Genomic DNA, 12,424 nt, shown 5'->3' with positions numbered 1-12,424 from the left:
ACAGGAGGATAGAGGTCCCTGCCCGCGAGGGCTCACAGTCTACAAGGGATGGGTGAGGATACAGTAGGTGAGAGTAGAGCTCATTGTGCGTCGCTGTATCAGCCTGAGGGTTACAGCAGATTGTAGGTTTGTCGGAAGAGGTGGGTCTTCAGGTTCCTTTTGAAGCTTGTCAAGGTAGGCGAGAGTCTGATGTGTTGTGGCAGAGCATTCCAGAGTATGGGGGAGGCACGGGAGAAATCTTGGATGCGATGGTGGGAAGAAGAGATGAGAGGGGCCATGTGCCCACGGGAGAACGTACCTGCGGACTTTTCTGCAGGTATTTCCACAGGTTCAAGCAGCAACTCTCCGGAAACCGCAGCTATCCATTGCTGCGGTATTTCTGCGGCGTTGTTGCGGTAAACCTGCGAAAACAGTACGGATTTTGTGCGGAATTCCCGCCCTGTATCTCCATAGTGCAAAGACAGGAATTCCGCAGATAATTTCGCATGAATAATTGGCATGCAGTTACATGCAGCTGCGGGAAATCCGCAGCATTTTCCGCAGCTGAAAATACTGCAGCATTGATATAGCACTCCCCAAATCCCATAGGATAATATGGGGAGTGTCTGTACTTGCGTAAACCCATGGATTTATCTGGAAAATCGGCATAATCCGCAGTTACTTTCTCCCGTGGGCACATGGCCTTACAGTAGATACCAAAAACATATATAGTTTTACTTTTATCTAAGTGGTGGAAAAAAAATGCCGAAATTTGTAAAAAAAAGATTATGCTTTTGTCACAATTTTCTGAGATCTGTAGCATTCTCATTTTTCAGGATCTGGGGCTCAGTGACGACTTATCAATTGCGTCTTGAGCTGACATGTTTAATGGTACAATTTTTGGGTAGATTTGATGTTTTGATCGCATTTTATTGCAACGTTGCGGCGACCAAAAAAATGTAATTCTGGTGTTTTGATTTTTTCTCGCTATGCCCTTTACTGATCAGATTAATTTATTTTATATTTTGTTAGAGCGGGCATTTCCGAACACGACGATACCAAAATGTGTTAGCTGCGCATGTCAACTGATCAGATCAGCCGACATATGCGGAAAAAATGTGGAGTCACCATCTGAAAAACGAGGTCTTGGATGTACTAGTATGTTCAAGGTCATGAAGTTTTCTAATCATGAATGTGTAAAGATGCAAAGTGCTTATAAATAGAAGCAACTTTGCAATTTACCTCTAATTCTATAGTTTTCTGTTCATTGCCTTGGCAATCGGTTACCTCTGTAGTCAGAGGTGGACAGTCTCCTCTCCAAGGAGTATAGGGCCAATGCTTGCAGCATCTTAAGCCTGCTTTACACGTTGCGATTAGTTGTACAATCGCATTTGCGATGTGACACGCCCAGGTTGCATACGGGATCTTATGAGATTGCACGTAGGTCGTTCATTTGCTGTCACACGAGTGTTAGTAGTCTATGTTAAATTGATCAATTTTGTGTGCGATCCTTTAGATCATGTGTTCTGTGACGTATGCATTGGGCACCTTTTTTTTTTTTTTATTTATTGACTTGACAAGCGTGTGTAATGTGTAGGGATGCGTTTTTACTATGTCATCTGCCATTCAGCTCTGCTACATGGCCGCTGACAGCAGCCACAGACAGCCATGTAGCAGAGCTGAATGGCCGATGACCGCAGACACAGACAGAGCCGCACTGTCAGAATGAACTCGGGTGAACTTCAGCCGACTTCATTGTCATGCTGCGGCTCTGTCTGTGTCGCGTCCTGATTAGCGGTCACCTGTGAAGGACCCACCGGTGACCGCTAAACTCCTGAGTAACTGAATTGAGCAGCCCTCTCTCATATACTCACCGATCCCCGATCCCCGGCGCGGCGCTGCACTGCCGTTCACACTGCTCCGGCGGCTTTTACTATTTTGAAAAAGCCGGCCGCCCATTAAACAATCTCGTATTCCCTGCTTTCCCCGCCCACCGGCGCCTATGATTGGTTACAGTGAGACACGCCCCCACGCTGAGTGACAGGTGTCACACTGCACCCAATCACAGCAGCCGGTGGGCGGGTCTATACTGTGCAGTGAAATAAATAATTAAATAATTTAAAAAAACGGCGTGCGGTCCCCCCCAATTTTAAAACCAGCCAGATAAAGCCATACGGCAGAAGGCTGGTATTCTCAGGATGGGAAGCTCCACGTTATGGGGAGCCCCCCAGCCTAACAATATCAGCCAACAGCCGCCCAGAATTGGCGCATACATTATATGCGACAGTTCTGGGGCTGTACCCGGCTCTTCACGATTTGCCCTGGTGCATTGGCAAATCGGGGTAATAAGGAGTTATTGGCAGCCCATAGCTGCCAATAAGTCCTAGATTAATCATGTCAGGCATCTATGAGATACCTTCCATGATTAATCTGTAAATTACAGTAAATAAACACCCAGACCCGAAAAAATCCTTTATTAGAAATAAAAAACGCAAACATATACCCTGGTTAACCACTTTAATCAGCCCAAAAAAGCCCTCCATGTCCGGCGGAATCCAGGATGCTCCAGCGTCGCATCCAGCGCTGCTGCATGGAGGTGACTGGAGCTGCAGCACACACCGCCGCTCCTGTCACCTCCACACAGCAACTGAAGACAGCCGCGCGATCGGCTGAGCTGTCACTGAGGTTACCCGCTGTCACTGGATACAGCGGTGGCCGCGGGTAACCTCAGTGACAGCTCAGCTGCGTATGTCAGTGATTCTGGTACGTATAAGGCCCGTTTCACACGTCAGTGAAAAACAGTGACGTTTTTCACTGGCGTGTAAAACACGCACATGTACCTGCGTGTGCCGTGAATCACGGCACACGTGGGTTGTCTAAGTGCAATCCGGGCTCCGTTATCCGTGGCCCGTGATTGCACTTAGAAATCAACTCACCTGCGCCCGCTCCCGCTGTCCATGGTGCTGATCGCTCCCGCGACGCAGCATCCGGCCGGCAGTGACCCCCGCAGCAGCTGCTTCCGGGTCGGCTGTGTCGCGCATAATGAATATGCGCGACAGTAATCAGCCGGCTTAGAAGCAGCAGGGAGAACGGGCTGCAGAGGACATCGCTGGACGCCGGGTGAGTTAAAATGTTTATTATTTTAAATGCACGTTTTTTTCTGGCACGTGTTTCACGGACCACACCACTGCGTGGTCCGTGGGACATCAGTGATGCCAGAAAAAAATGGACATGTCTCCGTGTGGCAATCACGCACACGCGGGTACGCTGCACGGAGACACGTGCAGTTAAAAAAAAGCACAAACGTACCAGAATCACTGACATGTGAAAGGGGCCTAAAAAAAAGCACAAACGTACCAGAATCACTGACATGTGAAAGGGGCCTAAGGCCCCTTTCACACGTCAGTGATTCTGGGACGTTTGTGCTTTTTTTAAAACGTACCAGAATCACTGACATACGCAGACCCATTATAATGAATGGGTCTGCTCACACGTCAGTGATTTTTCACTGCACGTGTCTCCGTGCGGCGTACCCGCGTGTCCATTTTTTTCTGGCATCACTGATGTTGCACGGACCACGCAGTGGTGTGGTCAGTGAAACACGTGCCAGAAAAAAAACGTGCTTTTAAAATAAAAATCATTTTTACTCACCCGGCGTCCAGCGATGTCCTCTGCAGCCCGTTCTCCCTGCTGCTTCTGAGCCGGCTCATTACTGTCGCGCATATTCATTATGCGCGACACAGCCGACCCGGAAGCAGCTGCTGCGGGGGTCACCGCCGGCCGGATGCTGCACCGCGGGAGCGATCAGCACCATGGACAGCGGGAGCGCGCACAGGTGAGTTGTTTTCTAAGTGCAATCACGGGCCACGGAGAACGGAGCCCGGATTGCACTTAGACAACCCACAGGGACATGTGCGTGTTTTACATGCCAATGAAAAACGTCACTGTTTTTCACTGACGTGTGAAACGGGCCTTACAGAGAGAGAAAGAGAGGGCTGTCAAATAAGGCAAGACAATTTATTGGATAAAGGCAGGGAAATTGCATGTTGAAGAGTAAGAAAATTGAAGTTCTAGTGTCGCGGGCGGGGAGGACGCCACTGCGCTGCGTTCGCTAACACTCGGGTCCGGCGCTGCTGCGGCTGCTCGGTGGCTCGAGCGGTGGGCCGGATCCGGGGACTCGAGTGGCGCTCCTCGCCCGTGAGTAAAAAGGGTGGTCGATTTGGGGGATTTAGTCATTTAGTCCGTGACGCCACCCACGGGTTGTGGTGAAGGTGGGCACCACCGCTGCTGGTGACGGGGATCCCGGGAGCGATAGTAGGGAGCAGCTGGGATGTTGTTTTCCCCCTCCGTGGGTAGGGGTCGGTGGTCCCGGGGCCCGGTGGTGGGACGGGGAGTCAGGGTTGGTGAGGTGCAGGGTCGCAGGGACAGCGCAGCGCGGTGCCGGATGGCACAGGTGTACTCACTCAGCAAGAGATGCACAAAGTCCTCGGTAAACCAAATGGCTGGATGGACGGGTCCCGCAGCCGACTGCAGTGTCTCTTCCCGGACAGGTGATGGCGGCTGTCTTTCCCTGCACCTTTGTGTAGTTGTTTGACTACGATGGATTCCCAACGGTAGTCCGCTCCCCGGTGTATGGGTGCCGGAGGAGCCCGATTGTCCGCAGGCGCTGACCCTTGGGTTTCTAGCCTTAGGTGGTAGCTGTTTACCCTCACGGTGTGGGCGGTTGCCTTCAATTGGGTCTCTGGCTGTTAGGGAACCCCCGGGGTTCCGGTCACACTCGGATTTGACTATTGTCGGCGGCTCCAAGCCTGGTCGGGGTCCGATGGCCCTGCCTGTGTGTGCTGGCTTCACTTCGCTCCCCGGTTGGTACCGGCGGGCCGTCGCCCATCCCCGGTCCTACGGTTCCGCGTTAATCCACCACTCCTGCAGACGGCCACCACTGTCTGCCAACCTTGCTGTCAGTGCCTGGGCCACAAACCCAGACACCCTAGTGTTTACTCCTCTCACTTCAACCTCCTAGACCGTTCTGTCACTTTTCCCGCCTCCAGGACTGTGAACTCCTCGGTGGGCGGGGGCCAACCGCTTGGCTCCGCCCCACCTGGTGTGGACATCAGACCCTGGAGGGAGGCAACAAGGATTTTGGGTTTGGCTAATGTTACTGTCTAGTGGGGGGTGGGGTGTTTGTGTGTTATCTGTGACGACCTGGCTAGGCCAGGGCGCCACACTAGCTCTGATGTTGCTGTGCACTTGGCGTAATGCATGATGGGAAGTGAGCAGAGGAAGTTCCAATACCTATAGTGTTAAGGTGAACTCTTACAAAGTTCCACAAGTTGCCTACTGCCTGATTCTAATTGGGGTGGATCGAGTGCATGCTTGAAAAATGAGATCAGACACACAGTCGGATATTCATCTCTCCTCGACCAAGGTCGACCCAGAAACTGCTTTATTTCAACTGAAACATGCCCTGATATAACCTTGGAAAGGGGCATGTCCGGATGTGTTCATTGGTCAGTGGGTTGAACAATGTGTTAGTCCATGTGCTGATTGGTGGGCGTCATTGTAGGCGGGTCTATGTCATCTGGGGCCATCTTGGTGATGCTGATAGGTGGGTCTATGATGTTATCGGGGGCCATCTTGGGTTCCTCTGAAGACTGACTGGCTTATGTATATCTGACGCCCTGGACTAGCTAGGTAGTCACAGATAGACCCCCGCACTACACCTGTCCCCCAATAAGGTGTCATCAGCCAACCATTAAACCCTAGTCACCTCTCTCAGTGCTTAATGGACACACCAGGGGGCGGAGCCAGGTGGTTGGCCACGCCCACTGAGGAGTTCAGAGGGCCTGAGGCAGGAAAAACACGGTCAGTTGTTAGTAGTCAGTGGTCAGTAGTGGAAGCAGACCTGTGCCCAGGTCTGTGACAGTCTGACAGGCGCCGGGGTTGGAGCCCGGGCATCTTTGGCTAGGAGGCAAATGGTGGCCTTGGCCTGCAGGAGCTGGGAAGACGACTCGGTGGAACCGTGGTGGACCGGGACAGTGTAGTGGCCCGCTGGTACCGACCCGGGGAACCGACTCGGAAACCGGAGCACACAGGGGGGTACTCAGACCCTGAAACGAGGTCCAGAATCCACTGGACTGAGTTAATTAACTAATTGCGGTCTGGACTATAGGTCCTTTCAAGTAGAAAGCAGTCCTGCCGCAATGGCAAAAGCAGTACAGCCCAAATCCTAATCAGAGTATAAGATGCAAGCGAGGATTTAAAATTAAAACATAACTTTTAATATCATTAGTTTAAAACACAGTGCAATAAAGTGCGGTGCAGTGCAAGAAAATTATATACATAGAAAGATCTCACCCAGTTCTTTTCTGATGAGATCGGAAACCACTGGATAATCCCAGGCGGAAGCAGGTCAGTCCAGGACCACAGAAAGAAGAGGGGGGGGTTTGGGGGGACAATCAAAATACAATTTCCCTACCCCTGTCGTGCCCCTGCAAAATAATGCTTCCGCCCTTACAAGGGCAGCACCCAAGTCAGGAAATGCTCACCCTACTGACGAATACACCCTCCCAACGCGTTTCCCTCTCTCCACAAAGAGAGAGTTCATCAGGGGAGAACTTAGAGTATAGCCTGCAATGGCAGGACAATACTACACACAGTACAGTCGTAGTACAAATGTGTATCAACACAGTGCCCGTTCGTGGTGCACATGTGTATGCTAATGGCCAGTGGGACCACTGGCCATTAGCATACACATGTGCACCACGAACGGGCACTGTGTTGATACACATTTGTACTACGACTGTACTGTGTGTAGTATTGTCCTGCCATTGCAGGCTATACTCTAAGTTCTCCCCTGATGAACTCTCTCTTTGTGGAGAGAGGGAAACGCGTTGGGAGGGTGTATTCGTCAGTAGGGTGAGCATTTCCTGACTTGGGTGCTGCCCTTGTAAGGGCGGAAGCATTATTTTGCAGGGGCACGACAGGGGTAGGGAAATTGTATTTTGATTGTCCCCCCAAACCCCCCCCTCTTCTTTCTGTGGTCCTGGACTGACCTGCTTCCGCCTGGGATTATCCAGTGGTTTCCGATCTCATCAGAAAAGAACTGGGTGAGATCTTTCTATGTATATAATTTTCTTGCACTGCACCGCACTTTATTGCACTGTGTTTTAAACTAATGATATTAAAAGTTATGTTTTAATTTTAAATCCTCGCTTGCATCCTATAGGTCCTTTCCCACCCAAGTCCCGACTGAAGACAACAGCCCACCAGGGGGGATAGAAAGCCACCGCACAGGCAGAGAGATCCCACGGGCCAGCGTCTGTGGGCAAAAGGGCTCTCCTGACATTCACAAAGCCGGGGAGCGGACTCCCGTCGCTGAAGCGCAGGCAGTCCACAGATACACAACACGGTGCAGGAAAAAGGCCAAGACCACCAAACCTGGTGGGGAACCAGACGCAACCAGCTGCGGGCACCGACCAACATCAACTTGGTTTACCAGAGAGTTGTGTGTGTCAGTAACCGTGAGTACAACAGTGCCATCCGGCCGCGCATTGCCCTGCACCGCCCAGCTATCCCCAACGGGTCCCGGGGCCATCACCCCTACCCACGGAGGGGTTAACATCTTGCTGCACCACCATCTCCCCCGGGTGCCCAGTAATCGCAGCGGTGGTGTCCAACTTCACCACGACCCGTGGGTTGCGTCACGAACTCAAGCGCGGCTCCGGCCGTGCACCTACCTAACCCCCGCCAAAAGCGCCAGCACCCCTTTTTCAGAGCGAAGTGACCCCGGGTCCAGAGGCGCTCGAGCCACCCACCAATGAGCCCGGATCCGAGCGGCTCGGCTGCAGCCGAGTGCGGGGCGGTACATATAGAGAATTGATTTCATTGAACACACTTCTCACAGTGCTCTATGTCCAGAGGTTAATTAAGTATTTCATCTTATGGCTCTCCTCAACAATAGTACTGGTAAGATGCAGATAAATGAAAAGGAACCAATAAACTAAAAGACTAATGTCAAGTTATGGAACATGAGAATATGGACAGTTACTGAACACATAAAACTGGTGTGTGCTCTATAAGCAGTTTTAACTTGTTGTGAGTGATTCGGCCAGGAAAACCATGGTTTTCTACAGTTTTTGTATAAAATGACAGGTACAGTTTGAAGTCAATCATTCAGTGATCAAAATAAATCAGAAACATTAGAGTAACAAAGCAAACCATAATAAGCAATGACATGTTTCATATCAAATCTATGACGCAGGGTCACCAGGCTTTAGAAGGTTACAAGATACAACAGATGGAGTTTAGCCGCACTGAATACTAAAAGGAAGAAAGCTATTTAGAGATATGACCTGGTGATACGGCTTTTATCCTACTATTAAAGGGGCATTTTGTGACTCCAAACAAAATTAATTGCCTGCTCTTGTGATAGACTATCAATATGAGATCAACGAGGAAGTCCCTCTCGCCAACCAACAATCCGCTGAATAAAGGGACTACTCCAGCAGTACGTTTTGTAGAAGGTGGGCTGGTGTTATAGCACAATGGCCTATTGGGAAGCTTCCCTGGTACTTGGCACCCTGGGCACACGCCCTGTTTGGCACCTCTCTTCCTCAGCTTCACTTGATAAAGTTGATTACCGCTCTATATGGCAGATATACCCCCAAAATCCTTCATGGAGTTAAACATTTCAATTTTACAACTAATCTGAGAAAAAGTGAAAATGTCAAGCAGATGTTAAGAGCATATTCAATTAGGGCACCCAGCAAGGTGTGTGGTGATAGTAACAGACAGCAGTAAGAGACAGCGAGCTCTGAGATGTATCACTCCCTGACAAAAATAACCTGCCGAAAAAAGAAAGTGCTGGACTCAGAATACACACTCTGACTTGGAATATTTTCAGGGAACCAGTAGACATCTGTCAGCAGGAGGTAGAGGTATCTCCATTAAAAATCGAATGCAGTTACAAATATATGAAAAAAAATGCTATAAAATAGTTGTTTGCTAAGAGAAGTTATCCCACTGTAGAATAGGCCTTCTATATTAGATCTGTGTGGGCACAATAGACTAATCAATATCGGTGGATATGCGGGTCTTCTGCTCTCCCACATAAGGATCCAACATGTCTATTTTCAGAATGGTGATCCTTTTGTTTTTGGCGATCTAGAGCGCCAACAGCAGTAGGTCTCCTGTAGATGACACTGAATCGCTCGGCAGAGTGAGCACTGCTATGTATGGAGGAGTCCATATCCATTATCCTCTGTCAGCTGAGAGCTATCTATTGTGTGTGGGGACCCAAGCTCTTGGATCCCTACAATCAGCCCTTCTTTATATCATTCACTTTCACACACAGTTGAATATTTTTCCATGGCTGTATTGGGGTGAGGTTGAGACCACGTGAATGTCCATACAAGCGCATAGTTAGCGAGCCTTATAGGAGAGTGGTCCACAACCTTTTCGGCACCAGGGCCTGGCTTCAAGCAAGACCATTTTTCCATGGCCATGCAGGGTGGGGTAGGAGTGGGGCAGCGATGGGGCTTTGGTCATATGGGGGTGCGGTTATGGAGAACATACAGCTAGCAGGAGGGAAAAGAGGGCTGGGCACATATGATGGTCTTGTCTCTGCTCCTGTCTGAGGAAAATCTGGAAGTAGAGTAGCAGCGCTGTACATTGAGCCTCAGCATACAGCACTGCTACTTAGCAGCACTATACACCAAACAGCGCTGTAAACTGGGGGGTGCTGGTGGGACCTTGGTGTACAACACTGTAGAACAGGTTCCCACCAGGAGCTATGCCAGGAACCACGACACTGTGGCCACATCGCCGACGCGTCCCACCGTGCCCTACATAATGTGCTGTGCCAGGAACTGCATCTACTGAGGCCAGCCTGCTAACCTGCCCCGGCATACCCCACGTAATATTCTCATGCCACACATAATATTCTCTGTCAGAGAACATTATGTGGGGCATGACGGGACGGGGCAGTATCCACCCCACAAACTGTGCTCAGAGCCTCCGCAGAGCACACTATCAGTGTTTAGTGGTGGTATGCAACAGCAGCGCGGACCGGCAAAAAACTCCAACGGCTTTGTCCTGGACCATGGGCCGGTGGTTGGGGACCCCTGATATTGAGGATACTATGCAGCACTTGTAAACCGGGGATAATCTGACACAGTAATAGGACGGTGTATTTTTTGGTTGGATTCCATGAAACCTTATTAGACAATTTATTTGTTGCCTCTTACAATCATAACACAAGGCAGTTAAGACTTATATGTTTTCTTGAAGTCCACATGTACCATTCTTATACTGAATCTGTACAAGAGTCTTGAAGCAGTACTCCCCGTGGAGAAAGTGATGGCTACAAACAAGATTACTGCCTTCTTGCATGCACTCATGTCTTCTCCTTACGAATATGCTTTTTTTGTTCTATTTTGTCTTGCCTGGTGCGCTTTCAAACTAAATATTATTTTATCATACTACTTTCTTTTTGTCAGATAATTTTTATTGAAAAACCACTCCATTACATTTTCCATTTTCCAAAAAGTAACAAAACTCAAACACTAAAAAGAAATACAATAATACTCAAGGCACCATCCCTATAACACAATTTGAAAGTTGCATATTTCTTTGTGAGCATTGAGTCAAGCCTATCGTCAATCGCAAAATAACAGTATTTTCTAATTTTAGGCAAAGGAAAATTGACAATTTCCTTCCCTCAAGCTCCCATTAGTATTTCTTTACATTGAAAAGCCAATGCAACCTCTATCAGTTTTCATTTAGCTACATAATAAAAGCGCTGAATACATCGACATTATCCGTTCTCTTATGAAAATACTAGAAGGCCAAACCGAATATCCAACCATTGTTCTCAAATCTTTTCAAATTTGTGCAGTGAATTTCTTTTTTGATAAATGCTTTGTCAGTTTATATTATATTATTTATTTTATTTATTAATTCTGCAGTAGTTGGGGGACTGGAATCTACCCAGTGTAAGGCAAGTTATTTGCGAGCTTGGAATGAAATGCAAAGCATATGTCATACTACTTTCTAGAATAAATGTCACATGATCATGAGGGAGGGGTAAGAGTTTTTTTTACTTTTTTTTTTGTTTTTGAATGTAGTGTAGGGACTTGTAAGCGTGGGGACCCTTGACTTCGGGTTATGAGCTTACATATTTTGGCCAAAATATGAACCAATACCTCACATATATTAATTATGATTTTCTATAATTGTTATTGCACATTTTCCGTTTTTTTTTGGGGGGGGGGTATTTAAAATACAGCTTTATTATGATCTAAACATAAAGGTATGGGAATGACAGTAACAAGCAAGATTCAACATTGCATATTATGATGTGATTGTAGAAGTCTTAACTTAAAGGGACCATGTCAGGTACAATGTGCACCCAGAACCACAAGTAGTGGTTCAACTCTGCTGCCTCCGCTGGTTTTTGGCTCAGTGCGCATGATCAGAACATTCTGAACTTCCTGGTCATGCACACTACACCAGTCTGAAGCCAGTACGCGTACATCCCCATAGTATGCATGACTGGAAGTCCGGGGCTTCTGATCATGCGCACTGAGACAAAATCCAGCGTTGGGGCGGTGGAAGCAGAGAGCAGTGAGATTGACCATGCCTCTGACGCTGCGCATTCATTATCATGGTAGCACGTCCACAGGGATGTGCTTACATGCTAAGGGGGCCGACTACTCAAGTTAAGTAATGCCCTTGTGACTAGTCGCTGGCCTCATTAGCATGTTATAAAGGTTCTTTAGAAAAACTTTTTCTAAAGATCTCTTTATCTATGCTACTAGATATGTGGCGCCCTGACCTGGTCAGGCACCACAGAGTATTGCACCCATGCTGGGGCAGTGCTTCCAGGTAATCTCCAAAGGCCAGGATGAGGTGCACACACAAACACATAGTGACCAGGTCTCCCACACCATTAGAAGGGACCCTTGGGTAGCCAGAAGGGGTTAACTTTCAATTCCCATCAAGGGGTGTGCCCAGAGGCTGGTTGCTAGGAAGCAGTGCAGACAGGAAGGGAAGGAGGAGCAAGCGGTCTGGAGCAGAGTGTTGAGGAGTGTGGAAGGGAGCAGAGGGTCTCTCATGCTAGCCAGGCCCTGCGGAGTGCAGTAGCTGAAAACGGGGGAGAACGGGTACCTGTGGGTCAGCCTGAAAGACACCCCAAGAAAGGTGGCCGAGAAAGGGGATCACTGGTATTCCAGCACGCAAGGGGAGACAGGTCCCCAGAGCAGACAGCTAATCATCTAGAGCTGCTCAACCTTCAGGTGGGGGTACTTCACGCCCTCACCACCACAACACAGAGTCCGAGCCCAAGCAGCAACCAGGAGGCCCATAAGGCGATAGGGCCAGAAGCCATCCCACCAAGGTCTACGCTGCCGGCAGACGGGCCAGAGAGGGGAGCGGGGATCAGAAACAG

The 12,424-nt window shown here is 49.0% G+C and overlaps 1 protein-coding gene across 1 annotated transcript in view; it reads right to left on the bottom strand.

Moving 5' to 3' along the window:
- The window catches only part of DNER (delta/notch like EGF repeat containing), a 464,487-nt gene that overhangs the window by 365,988 nt on the left and 86,075 nt on the right, over positions 1 to 12,424 (bottom strand).

Source organism: Anomaloglossus baeobatrachus, chromosome 3 (genome assembly GCF_048569485.1).
Source record: "Anomaloglossus baeobatrachus isolate aAnoBae1 chromosome 3, aAnoBae1.hap1, whole genome shotgun sequence".
Classification (NCBI taxonomy): domain Eukaryota; kingdom Metazoa; phylum Chordata; class Amphibia; order Anura; family Aromobatidae; genus Anomaloglossus; species Anomaloglossus baeobatrachus.
This window is presented reverse-complemented; position numbering and strand designations above follow the sequence as displayed.